At 44.5% G+C, this 12,779-nt stretch overlaps 1 protein-coding gene across 5 annotated transcripts in view; it reads right to left on the bottom strand.

The window, feature by feature from the left end:
• Positions 1–8,563, bottom strand: part of RNF216 (ring finger protein 216) — a 151,147-nt gene extending 142,584 nt beyond the window's left edge. For 3 of the 5 annotated variants that reach the window (XM_027610514.2, XM_027610518.2, XM_027610521.1), the window contains exon 1: positions 8,423–8,563. The gene's annotated coding sequence lies outside the window, so the exon portion shown is untranslated. Of the gene's footprint in view, positions 1–7,433; positions 7,735–8,422 lie in introns of those variants that run through there. The other 2 variants (XM_027610516.2, XM_027610515.2) reach the window with 2 other exon arrangements.
• Positions 8,564–12,779: the final 4,216 nt, after the last annotated feature.

Genomic DNA, 12,779 nt, shown 5'->3' with positions numbered 1-12,779 from the left:
GAAAACACATAAATGAAAATGCTCATAATTATTTTTAAAAAGGTCATTTTCAAAGGATGGTATCAACCACTACATTATCTTTAAAACTGGTAAAGTAGGGGTGCCCGGGTGGCTCAGTCAGTTAAGCGTCTGACTCAATTTCGGTTCAGGTCAGGATCTCAGGGTCGTGAGATCAAACCCCACGTTGGGCTCCACGCTGGGTGTAGAGCCTGCTTAAGACTCTCTCTCTCTCTTCCTCTCAATAAATAAGTAATAAAATAAAGGCAAAGAATCAGGTACTTTCTTGTTTCTTGCCTTTTCTACATGAACTGTATGTCACTGTATGACCAAACAGTAGATAAGTGGTTTCTTTATAAAAATATTCCAGTATTGATTTTAAAAATCCAATTAAAACATCATTTTGCCATCCTCAATCAATTACTGGATCTAGACCTTGAATATCACTGGCTGCTAACATTGTAGAGACAAGAACTAAGTGCCTTCCAAGGAAAGAACACTATCTATAGTCTTGCAAAGAGATGGAACCAGAGTTTGGACAAGGATCTGGACCCAGTCACATTTTTAGAATAGAGGCTAGAGGAAAAATGAGATTTTTGAATTGTACCATAAGCATGAAACCCAGACCACGTATTCTCAATGGGAGTGCTTTTGCAAGGGTGTGAAAAGATCTAAAGGTGTTACAGTGGTTTGTGACCCTCCAAAATTCAGTCCCATCCAGTAAAATCTTATTCCTTAGTATTTAATGAGGATCAGAAAAAAAATGTTTAAAAAGGCTCTATATGGGAATGATAATTTATAAGTCTGACGCTTAGCTACGCTCTGGGAAACTACACATCAAATAGTTCAGGTTCAACAACAGATAAATTATAAGGAAAAAAGAAAAGGAATGGAAGAAGAAACTTCGATTTTAAAAAAACACCAAATTTTAAAACGAGATTACAGTATCTAGGAATGTACTCGGGTGATAAAGAAATATGAGAAAATGATTATAAAAGTCAGACTAATAGTTAATTTTAGGGGGAAGGAATGAGTTATGATCAGGATAGGATACACGGATGGGGCTTGGAGATGGTCTTTTTTAAGATTTTATTTTTTTGACAGAGAGCGAGAGAGAGACAGCGAGAGAGGGAACACAACCAGGGGGAGTAGGAGAGGGAGAAGCAGGCTTCCCGCCGAGCAGGGAGCCCGATGCGGGGCTCGATCCCAGGACCCCGGGATCATGACCTGAGCCGAAGGCAGACGCTTAACGACTGAGCCACCCAGGCGCCCCAAGATGGTCTACTTCTTAAACTGGGTGGTGGATACAAGCATCTTATAACAACCATACATAATGGTTGAGTGAAGGAATCCAAACGTAAGAGAATATATCTTGAATGACTTCATTTAGATGAAGTTTAGGCACAGGCCTAAACTTAGTTTGGGGTCAACCTTCTTTGTGTGTACTCTATTTCAAAATGGGAAAGTTAGGGGAACAAAAGCCGTTATAAGAGGAAAAAAGTGGTTGCCTCTGTGAAACAGTAGTACTTTGACTTTTGAACCATTTTCTTGCTTTATTTATTTTGATGAAAATAATGAAGAACCAACCTTTTGGTTCTAAGAAAATCTCAATTTTCCTGGCCTTCCTGAGAGAAACTACATGCTTTAGAGAAAGTAGACCCCAGATTCTGGCTTCTCATATAATGATGTCTACAAAGAGTTTTAAGTCAAATAACATCAGCATTTTTCCAACTGAGAGAATACTAAGTTGTGTATTAAGACTAAGTTTTACAGTAAAACATTCTGGTATCTATAACTGGACAAAGGTATCTCTGTTTTTAAAAATTTCAAATCTCACTCGAAGTAACAATGACATCATTTATAAATAGCATGGTAGAAAGACCTCTAATGAAATTTGAACTGTATTCAAAACTTTTCTTTCAAATACAATTTTTAAAAAGTATTTTGAACATAATTCCACTAGCCACATTTCTTGTTTCTTCTTTTACTTCTTTCAGTTTTATACTGGAAATCAAAGGGAAATGTGATTCATTTTACATCTCCCCAATTTATTAGAATGTCAAGCTGTAGTTAAAACAGATTACTAGTGGTGCTTTAAAAGCAAGATTCCTCATGAGTGAGTGGTACATACAATGGCCCCAAGCTTCAGTGAGAAAAGGAGTCTGATGAGGGAATTTCTACTCCTGACTAGCTTCTCTGTAAAGGTCATTCAAGTCCCTGACATTCAATCCTCTCATCTGGGCTTCTGATCAAACTACCTAAGCATGAACCCTGGTTTCACCATTTAGTGAATCGGTGACTGCGTAAATTGCTTAATCTCTCGGACCTAGTTTATTTGTAAAATGAAAATAGTTGTTTTAAAATTAATTTAATATATTTACCATAGCGTGTAGCACATACCAAGTGTCACATTATGACTACTGTTATTCCCTATGAAATGGAAATTGCTATTCTTACGTTGTAAGGCTGTGTTGGAATATGAGAAGCCACTTTGTAAGTGGTAAATGCCACCAAAACAGGAGCTTGTTATCAAAAGTACACAGTAGATGTACAGTGTTTATTAGTAAGTTGACAAGACAGCCAAACGTGGGGGGAGGGCTTTATTTTCCTCTTCCAGGTTACTTTTCACTAGTTTTATTGTAACTATTCACAGTTAAACCTTTACTTCCTTCTATAAGAAACTTCATTTTTCCTCTGGAAGTAGCTTCTTCATCAGACAGCTGAAGAAAATAGCTAAACAAAGGTGGAATCCAGAAATGGGAAATGCTACCTAAAAGAGAATTGTTCTTGCCTCTTCTTTTTATTGTAAAACTTATCATATGTACATTTGTGACTATACTCTATAGTCAGTATAACAGATAATGCTTCCAAATTAGAAACAAAAATGAGCATACATTTTATTGCTTCCTTACCCCATGGAGAATCGTATGTAGTACTACTACATTACAAAAACTTAAAAAAAAATGAGGTGACAATTCTATATTCTCTTCCACCTCCTACAACTGTCCTCATTACCTTTTTTTTTTAAATCCCCTTCCCTTCCTTGGATGGATATATCAACACATGAGAAAGTTCACATTTGAATTGTGTTCTCCATACGCCCCTGACAGTTTCTTATTCATAGCTGTATTTCCTGTGTCATGCACAGCTGCTGAATGAATGAGTGGCTCCAAAAACATCTTCATCCATCAGTGACTGGAGCTGTTCATCAGAGCCATATATAACCAGAGTCGGGTACCATGGCTTAAGCGACAACAGTTTATCAGGATTTTCTTCAGTTATAAATAAATTTCTTCTCATCCTTCTATTTGTGTTACATCTCCATTTTTCCTTCCCCATGCTCCTAACAGAATACTGTGTGGTCCTGGGGTTTTGTGGTATTCCTGCTTCCCAGAGTAATCTCCATAAATATGTCTGTCACTTCAGCAACACTGGTCTTGGGGTAATAAAAGATGTTTCCAACTTAAAGAGTTAATCTCTTTTTCCAGCAAAAGATGGGCAAAGCAGAGCCAGGCACAGGCTGGGAGAAGCTGACATGCCCACAACAACGCTTCCCAGCATGGTTTTCTGAGTGACTATAAGTGATTATTGTTCTTCATTCAAATCCTAGCTCATCTTAACCATTATTTGGATATCCATTCGTTGTAAGCCTATACTAAGGTTTAATTAATATTAAATCGACAACAAAAAGTTAATAATGGTTATTTCTAAGTAATAAGTTTAAAGTAGTTATATTTTGACTTTTCTAAACTGGACTGGATTTATATTATTATTATTATTATTATTTTAAGTAGGCTTCATGCCCAGGGTGGAGCCCAGCATGGAGCTTGAACTCAGGACCCTGAGATCAACACCTGAGCTGAAATTGAGTCGGACAGTTAACTGAGTTACCCAGGCGCCCCTACATTACTATTTAAAATTAAAATTAGGGCGCCTGGGTGGCTCAGTTGGTTGAGCGACTGCCTTCGGCTCAGGTCATGATCCTGGAGTTCCAGGATCGAGTCCCGCATCAGGCTCCCTGCTCAGCAGGGAGTCTGCTTCTCCCTCTACCCCTCTCTCCTCTCATGTGCGCTCTCTCTCTCTCATTCTCTCTCAAAAAAAAAAAAAAAAAAACTTTAAAATTAAAATTAATATAGATTGGGCGCCTGGGTGGCTCAGATGGTTAAGCGTCTGCCTTCGGCTCAGGTAGTAATCCCAGGGTCCTGGGATCAAGTCCCGCATCGGGCTCCCTGCTCAGTGGGGAAGCCTGCTTCTCCCTCTGCTTCTCTCTCTCTCTCTCTCTGTCTCTCATGAATAAATAAATAAAATCTTGAAAAAATAAAGAGTAGCAAATATTTACTGTGGTCTTGCCACATGGTATAAAACAGTTGTGGGGTACGTGGGTGGCTCAGTTCGTTGAGCGTCCGACTTCAGCTCAGGTCATGATCTGGGGGTCCTGGGATCAAGCCCTGCATCAGGCTCTGCGCTCAGCGGGGAGTCTGCTGGTCCCTCTGCTCCTTCCCCCACGTCCCCCCCCCCCCCGCTTGTGTTCACTTTCTCCCTTTCAAATAAAATCTTAAAAAAAAAAAGTCGTGTTATGCATCATGAGGAATACATACAAAGAAAATCCAACATGGATCTTGCCTCAAAAAACTTGGGAGTACAATCAGTGAGAGAAACTCTGCACACAATTAAATATACTACAAAATATAAAGAATTAGCACAATAAAGACACTATTCCAGTTGGGAGAGGGCAGGTAGTCAGGGAAGCTTAGCCCAAAGAGCTGTATTTAACCTAAACTGAATGCTGTGCTAGCTCCAAGCTTTGCCTTTAAGAACTTTGAGCAGCTTCCACCTAGGGCTCCTGAAGCCCAGAATCACCATTAAGAAGTCTGACTCCTGATGGAGAGATCACGTGGAAAGCCCTGACACTACCTGGAGAAAGAAAATGTAGCTGAGCCCACCCTCCCAGCAGTCCCTGACAAGGCATGGGAGTGAAAAAGCATTTTGGAAGTGGAACCTCCAGCCCTACTACCTCTGCTAGCGACATGTGGATCAGAAAGAACAGCCCAGATTAGTCCTTCCCAATCTCCTGACTCACAAAATTGTCGACAAATAAAATTGTCATATTAAGTTACTAAGTTTGGCGGTGGTTTGCTCTATGCAACTATGGGTAACAGCTCAAATTTTATTTTCTAACCAGTAAGAATACAGAGGCTTGTACTTTAGGAAAATCAACCTAACTGCGTAAGACTGTAAAAAACATCTGGTAGCAGGAAACCCAGGAAACAAGAGACAGTGAAGTATGAACTAGAGATAACAATAAGCAGGGAGAGAAAAAAGAAGATACCAACTAGAGTTAGATTCAATGGGATTTTTGTATGTAAAGAGCCATGAGGCAAGAAGGAGTCAAAACTGACCTAGATGTTGAGGACACCTAGATGTTCAGTGACTAGAGGATGGCGATATTCTTAAGAAAGAACAAGGCAACGGCGCCTGGGTGGCTCAGTTGGTTAAGCGACTGCCTTCGGCTCAGGTCATGATCCTGGAGTCCCAGGATCGAGTCCCATATCGGGCTCCCTGCTCAGCGGGGAGTCTGCTTCTCCCTCTGACCCTCCCCCCCCCACGCTCTCTCTCTCTCTCATTCTCTCTCAAAAAAATAAAATCTTTAAAGAAAAAAAAAGAACGAGGCAAGTGATGAGTTCAGAATAAGAAAATGCAATGCGTGTATATTTTAGTATGCAGACAAAATGAAAGAACTAAGATAAAATAGCATCCGTAATTACAGACAGAATTATGTGGACAATTAGTCTGGAGTTTTAGCAGAGTTTAAAGGAGCTCTAAAAATCCTCTTATCAGTGCCTTTCTACAATAGGAAAGGTTTGGTTTGTTTTTAGATTTATTTATTTATTTATTTGACAGAGAGAGAGAGAGAGAGAGAGAGAGAGAGAGAGAGAGAGACAGAGAGACAGAGACAGCGAGAGAGGGAACACAAGCAGGCGGAGTAGGAAAGGGAGAAGCAGGCTTCCCGCTGAGCAGGGAGCCTGATGTGGGCCTTGATCCCAGGACCTGGGATCATGACCTGAGCCGAAGGCAGACGCTTAACGACTGAGCCACCCAAATGCCCTACAATAGGAAAAGTTTTAAACCAAAAATTAAACTCAAAATCTTCACTGCGTAGGCTAAAGAGTTTAACATATTTAACCTTAAGATTTTCTTCAAATGTCAAGTGAAAATTCGTTCAGAAACTGGAATAAGCAAGCATATCCTCATCCACAAGGGGGGAAAAATCAGTGTTTTCAACGATCTTTTTACAGGTGAATCCTCTGTGAACTCATCATACACTGCCCCTTCTATCCGCACAGTGCCTACAGGTCTACTCTCTAACATATTTTCATACTGCACGGAGGTATGCTGGTTTTTTAATCATAAAATGTCATCATGGTAGAACCAAAATTCCATGGCCTGTGAAGTGCTGCCTCACCTTACACCTCTTCCCCATTCACAGTTCTGCAGGGACCATGGCTCCAGTCCCTTGAACATGCCATGCATCTTCCTCTTTCCTCCAGCAGGCTGATTATTTTTCACTGCCTCTGACCAAATTAACTCCATTCATCCTTGAGTTTCTCATCTTAAATATCACCTCCTCAGAAAAACCTTTCCTGACCATCCCCACTGTTCATTCACACAACATATCTCAATCCTTCAGAGTACCTGGCACAATAATAATCTACAATTACTTAGGAAACTATGTTAAGTAGCTATCTCCTCTGCTAAAACAAGGTCTAAGGATGTGGGCACCCCCATCTTATTCATTCCCATAGCCACAGGACATCACACACTGCCTGGCACCAAGTAAATACTCCAGAACTTTTTGAATAAATATCATCCGCAGGAAGAGCAAAATTATTAGGAGCACAAATTATGGAACCAAACTGAGTTCAAGTCCCAGCTCTTACAAGCTTTGTGACTACGTAAGTTATTTTTCAGTACCTTTTTTCTTCCTTTTTAAAATAAGGATAATAACCCCCACCATTGAAGATTAAAGGAATTAATATATAAAAAATGCTTAGAACAGTGTCTAGTACATGCTTACGAGCATGTTTTGCCTTACTGACAATGAAGATAAAATAACATTGCCAGCTATGAGAATTAGTTATAAGGTCTGAAAAGCCCCTAACACAGCCTAGACCATAAAGAACACTGATTAAATAGAAGCCATCAGAGTTAGCCAACATAGGCGCACTATTTCTACCCTATTTCATAAACTTTGTCTCCTTGACTCATATTTCAACTTCCTTTATTAGATTCCTCCACAGGGCTGGAAGGCTTCTTTTTCACTTGCTGCCCGCTAGCCTCTATTTAGGTTTACGGGGGAGATCTCAGATCTGGCCCCCGGTTCTCCAGCTATTTCCTCAGATTCACACCACTCCCTACCCCCAGCTCCAATAAATTACCTATACAATAAACACAACAAAGCAAGGCTGTTTCTTGGCAGTCCTTCTTCAGGCAAGCGTGCTAAAATTGAAGTCGGTCCTAAAATCTTCCCTGTCCTCTGCCAGCTCCCAGCAGGGCAAATAAATCTTCTTTTTGCATTAGCAAAGGGCCTAGGACCGGCCGTACCCAGCCATTTATCGCAACGTATTCGACAAGGCCCCCGGCTGGTTTGCATGGAACCCCGCAGGCACCCTTGGGGGGGGGGGGTGTCTCGCACAGGACTGAAGTGGCCCAAAGTTTTGGGACAATCATTCCACGCAGTCTCCATCCACATCCCACGCGGGAACGCCAGTCTTGTTCACGGCGCGGCGCGGCGCTCCAGGCACATTTGTCGGGTTCGTGTTACCCGCGCTGCAGAGGGTTTTGACGCACTTGAATGTCCTCACGAGGGCTGGCTGGGAGTCGCCGGCTTTCTCGAGGAGACAGCCCTCCTGAACCGACTTGGGAGGGTTTGGGGACTGAGGCCCGGCGCCCCTCGCCCGGGGGCGCCGGAGTTCAGAGTCACAGTGCATCGCCGCCCGCGCGCTCCAGGCCGCGCTCGGCTCCACCGACGCCGCCTCCCGCGAGGTGCCGCCGGGGAAATTCGGTCTGTCGGCGCTTTCGCCCTCGCGCAGGAGACCGAAGGACCGGCCCGCGAAACTTCCCGAAGTGGCGGGAGCGGGGGAGGGTTCGCCGGCCGCCTGCGCCTTTGTGGCTCCCGCCTCGCCGCCGGCCCCGCTGCTCCCGCCGCCCGGCACTTGGCGGCGCCCCGCGCGGCCCCGGGCCCGCTCGCGTTCGGGCGGCCGCCGGGCCAGGCCCGTGCCCCCGACTCTGCGGCCCCGCCGCCCCTCACGGCCGTGGCCCCCGCCCCCGCCCCCACCCCGGGGCTTAATGGAGGCGCCGGGCTGAGACGCCACTCGCCTCACGCGGCCTGCCGTGGAGCCGGGTGCGCCCCGCTGCCGACACTTACTCGCCACTCAGCTCGCCGGCTCGCCAGGCGGGCTCGGCGGCCTCTATCGCCACGGTTTTTAGTCACCAGGAGCGGCCGCCGACAGCTTCGTCGCCTCCGCCGCCGAGGCCGCAGCTGCACTCCTTCCGGCCCCGCCGTGGCTTCACCCCGCGCCTGCGCACAGCGCCCCCTCCCGACTAATGACAGGAAGAACCATAGAGGCACGCCGGGTGCTAGGGAGGAGGGGCCTGGGGAGTAAGACCATAGAGAGGGACCTCTGTCCGCTCACCGCCCACTGAGTCTTGACTCCCCCACGAGGTGGGAGGACAAAGGAAACGGAGGTGCCCCTCCTCCAACCCCGGGAAGTGTTGCCATCTCCCTAGAGATGAAAAGGGGGGGTATGTGGGGGGATGTTGGGGAGGAGCAGGTGCCTATGGAAATCTACTGGATGTGCACTTATTTGCACCCCTTGGCTTTGGCAAGTCAGTCGTTCAACGCATATTTTTGGAGAGTTTCCTGTGTGCCAGGGACTGTTCTAGGAATTGGGGGTACAACGGTACGGAGGGTCCCTGTTCTCCCAAAGCGGTGTTTTAGTGGGTAAGTATATAACCAACTAGCGAACTCACTAACAAACGAACTAAGAATACTGGCTGAGGCAGGAAGTGTTGGGGGGGGAACCCACAGGAAAAATAAAGCAAAGAAGGGATAGACAGTGATGGGGATGCCAGTGTGGTCAGGGAGTCTTCTGAAGAGAGGACATTTAAGCAGAAGATGGAATGACTTAAGGAGGTGAGCTATGGCGACCACCCGGAGGAAGAACACTTCAAGCAGAGGGGATATGCCTGGTGTGTTAGAGTAACTGCTGCCTGCAGTGCAGTGAGTGAAACAGAGATTGGTGGGGAATGGGGGTGGGCCAGGTGATGGGGGGCCAAATCAGAGGAGGTCTTAATAAGGAATCTGGATTTTATTTTGTGATGGAAAACTACTAGAGAATTGGGAGTGGGGGCATGGGTTGATTTTTCCAAAGAGGACTCTGGTCCTAGAGAGCTCAGAGTAGAAGCAGTTAGGAAGAGATTGCAAGAGTCTAAATAATACCCCATGCTGACTTTAACTAGTATGGTCAGGAAGGAAGTGGGGAGAAATGATCAGATTAGGGTTTTTTTGTTTTTATTTTTTTTGTTTTTACATAGAACAGAGAGATTTGCAGATGGATTGGATGTGAGGTGAGAGGGAAAGAAGTCAAGGGTAACTGCAAGATTTTTGGCATGTGCAACTGGGTGAATGGTGGCTTCAGTCACAAATATGGGGGGATATTGGGAGGGACAGAGTTTGGTCTGAGTAGGGAGAAGTGAACAGGTTTTGGACACGTGAAATTGCCAACTAGACCTTCAAGTAGAGATGTCAATAGGCAGTTGGATATATGTGTCTGCAGCTTCAGAAAGACAGAATGACTCAGGCTAGGGATTTAAAGTGGGAATCACAGAGATAGAGATAATGTATAAAGCCACGGGACTGCCTACACTCATACCTAGGGAATGAGTGTAGATAGAGGAGAGAGGAAAGCTGAGGACAGAGTTCAGGGTCACTCCAACATTTGGAATCTAGAGAAGGATGCTGAGGAGGAAAACCAGGAGAGTATGGTATCTCAGAGGCCAAAGAGAGAAAGTCTTTCCACAAGAAGGAAATGATCGGCGTTGCCAAATGCTGCTCAGAGATGCAATACAATGGGACTGAAACTCAGGGAAACGAGAGGGAGGGATGTTAGCTGAGAGTGAGGTCAGGAAGATCTGGGAGTTTTGTGAAGGAGGGAGCAGAGAGCGAAATGACCAGCCCAATGCAGTAGTGGAGTTCTATGATCAGAAATTTAAAGTGAGGCCAGGCAGCAAGGATGTGGGTCTTTCTCCAGCAACCTGCTTAGATGCAGGGGGAAGAAAAGAGCTGGAGAGATAGGAGGGGGTCAAAGAGTGGTATGGTTGACACTGAGATTTTGGAGATGATGCACTTATTGGTAATGATGAAGCCCACGGTGTGACTATGAGTGTGGCTGAGGTGGAGAGGAGGTGTAGATCCTCCAAGCGGAGGGATCAAGATACTAAGGCCTGGGTGTGCATAGATTATTTAAAAGGATATTGAACCATCAAGAATGATGTCAGAAATGGGGGCGGGGCACAGAATAAGGTCCTAAAATCTTCAATGACTGAGAAGGAAAGACCAGTGGCACAGGGAAGGGTGGTATGGACTGATGGCACATGCTTCTGAAGATTCAGTTAATTGTCGCTGTTGTTGATTTGCTGGCCCTGCTCCATCTTTTTTTTTTTTTTTAAGATTTTATTTATTTATGTGATAGAGACACAGCGAGAGAGGGAACACAAGCAGGGGGAGCGGGGGAAGGAGAAGCAGGCTTCTTCCTGCTTCTTCCCCCTGAGCAGGGAGCCCGATGCGGGGCTCAATCCCAGGACCCTGGGATCATGACCTGAGCCGAAGGCAGGCGCTTAACCGACTGAGCCACCCAGGCGCCCCTGATGCTGCTCCATCTTATCAAGACGCCACAGGCAGGCACACACCTGCCTTCTCAATGAACCACAAAACAGCAGAGCAGGAAAGGGAACAGGCTTTAACAAACCTCAAACATATGAGCAGTACAACAATATTGAAATATTTGCCTAAGCCGCCTATTACCCATAAGTAATATTTTGTTCTTTAGACAGATTCATTTCTCATCAAAATATATTTATTTTAATAAGGAAGCCTTATTTCACTCTGTAAATAGAGAACAAGTCTCACTTTCAATAAGCAGAAAGCAACCATAAAAAGAGAGTCCCTGTAATACAACAAAGTTGTTGATTCTTAAAACGTTAAAATTAGAGTAAACCAACCAATAAACTACAAGTAAAAATTAAAATCAAGGAGTGAAGCATAGAACTGAAAATCTGCTTCCTCAAGACAAGGATGGGAATCTGAAACTAATAGAACACTGTATGTTAACGAACTGGAATTAGGGACAACTTGGTGGCTCAGTCGGTTAAACAGCACCAACAATCAGAAAGGGCAGAAGATATCTGCCTGCAGACAAAACTATTGTCAAGAAGCGATGCTTTGCTGTTTTCCTGAGAAGAAGCATGTGAACTCCATCTAGGGAAATTCGTATCGTGTGTCCTGGCTACGGAAGATGTGACACCTACGACCCCTTGGAGCATTCCAGAAAGCTGGGGTATAACTCACACACCTCTGTGAGTCATCGAAAGACCGCTCCCTTTATTTCATTTTCTGGTTACAATTAGTTGAATGTACCGGCCACCTGTAAGATCATTTATAATCATAGAGGACCGCCGTTTCCACAATTTGTATATCACCATCACTTTGTTCCCAAGAGCTCTAAGTATTGCTGTCAGTTTTATCTCGATGAGGCTGTGCTAGTCTGGCCATGGAGGAAATTATTCCTGAACTCTATCTGCTTTCAGAAGCAGTAATTTCCTGCTATTCTAGCGCATTGCTTTTTTTTTTTTTAAATCTGTGTTATTGCAGGATGAGTTATATGCAGTACAATGCACCCAGTTTAAGTGTACGTTTCTGGGTTTTGACAGATTTATATGCCCACGCATATAACCACCACCACCCTCAAGATAGAGATCATTCCCATCACCCCAAAACATTCTCTGGTGCTCCTTCCTCGACCTGTGGTGGTCGATGCCCCACCTCCAACTCTGGTGCTAGGCAACCACTTATCTGCTTTCTGTCACTTTAGATTAGAATTGCTTTTTCTGTAGTTTCAGATAAATGAGATCATGAAGCATGTACCTTCGAGTCTGGTTTCTTTTGCTCAACATATGTTTATTTTCTCAATTATTTTTATCGTGGTGAAACACACATAACAAAATATTAAATCTTTTTTTTTAAGATTTTATTTATTTATTTGACAGAGAGAGAGACAACGAGAGAGGGAACACAGGCAGGGGGAGTGGGAGAGGGAGAAGCAGGCTTCCTGCGGAGCAGGGAGCCCGATGCGGGGCTCGATCCCAGGACCCTGAGATCATGACCTGAGCTGAAGGCAGACGCTTAACGACTGAGCCACCCAGGCGCCCCCAAAATATTAAATCTTAACCATTTTTAAGTGTACACCTCAGTGGCACTAAGTAGATTCCTAATGTATATTGTGCACATCCCCATCCTCTCCCTAACATTTTTCATTTTGCAAAACTGAAATTCTATGCCCATTGACGATACCTCCCCATCCCCTGGCAGCTACCATTCTACTTTCTGTCACTATGCCTGTGATTGCTCTAAGTACTTCACGCAAGTGGAATCATGCAGTATTTGTTTGTGACTGGCTTACGTCCCTCAGCATAACATTCTTAAGGTTCATCCATGTTGTAGCACA

The sequence above is a fragment of the Zalophus californianus genome, chromosome 10, assembly GCF_009762305.2.
Source record: "Zalophus californianus isolate mZalCal1 chromosome 10, mZalCal1.pri.v2, whole genome shotgun sequence".
Taxonomy (NCBI): domain Eukaryota; kingdom Metazoa; phylum Chordata; class Mammalia; order Carnivora; family Otariidae; genus Zalophus; species Zalophus californianus.
Note: the sequence above shows the minus strand (reverse complement) of the source record. Positions and strands in the feature narration are given on the sequence as shown.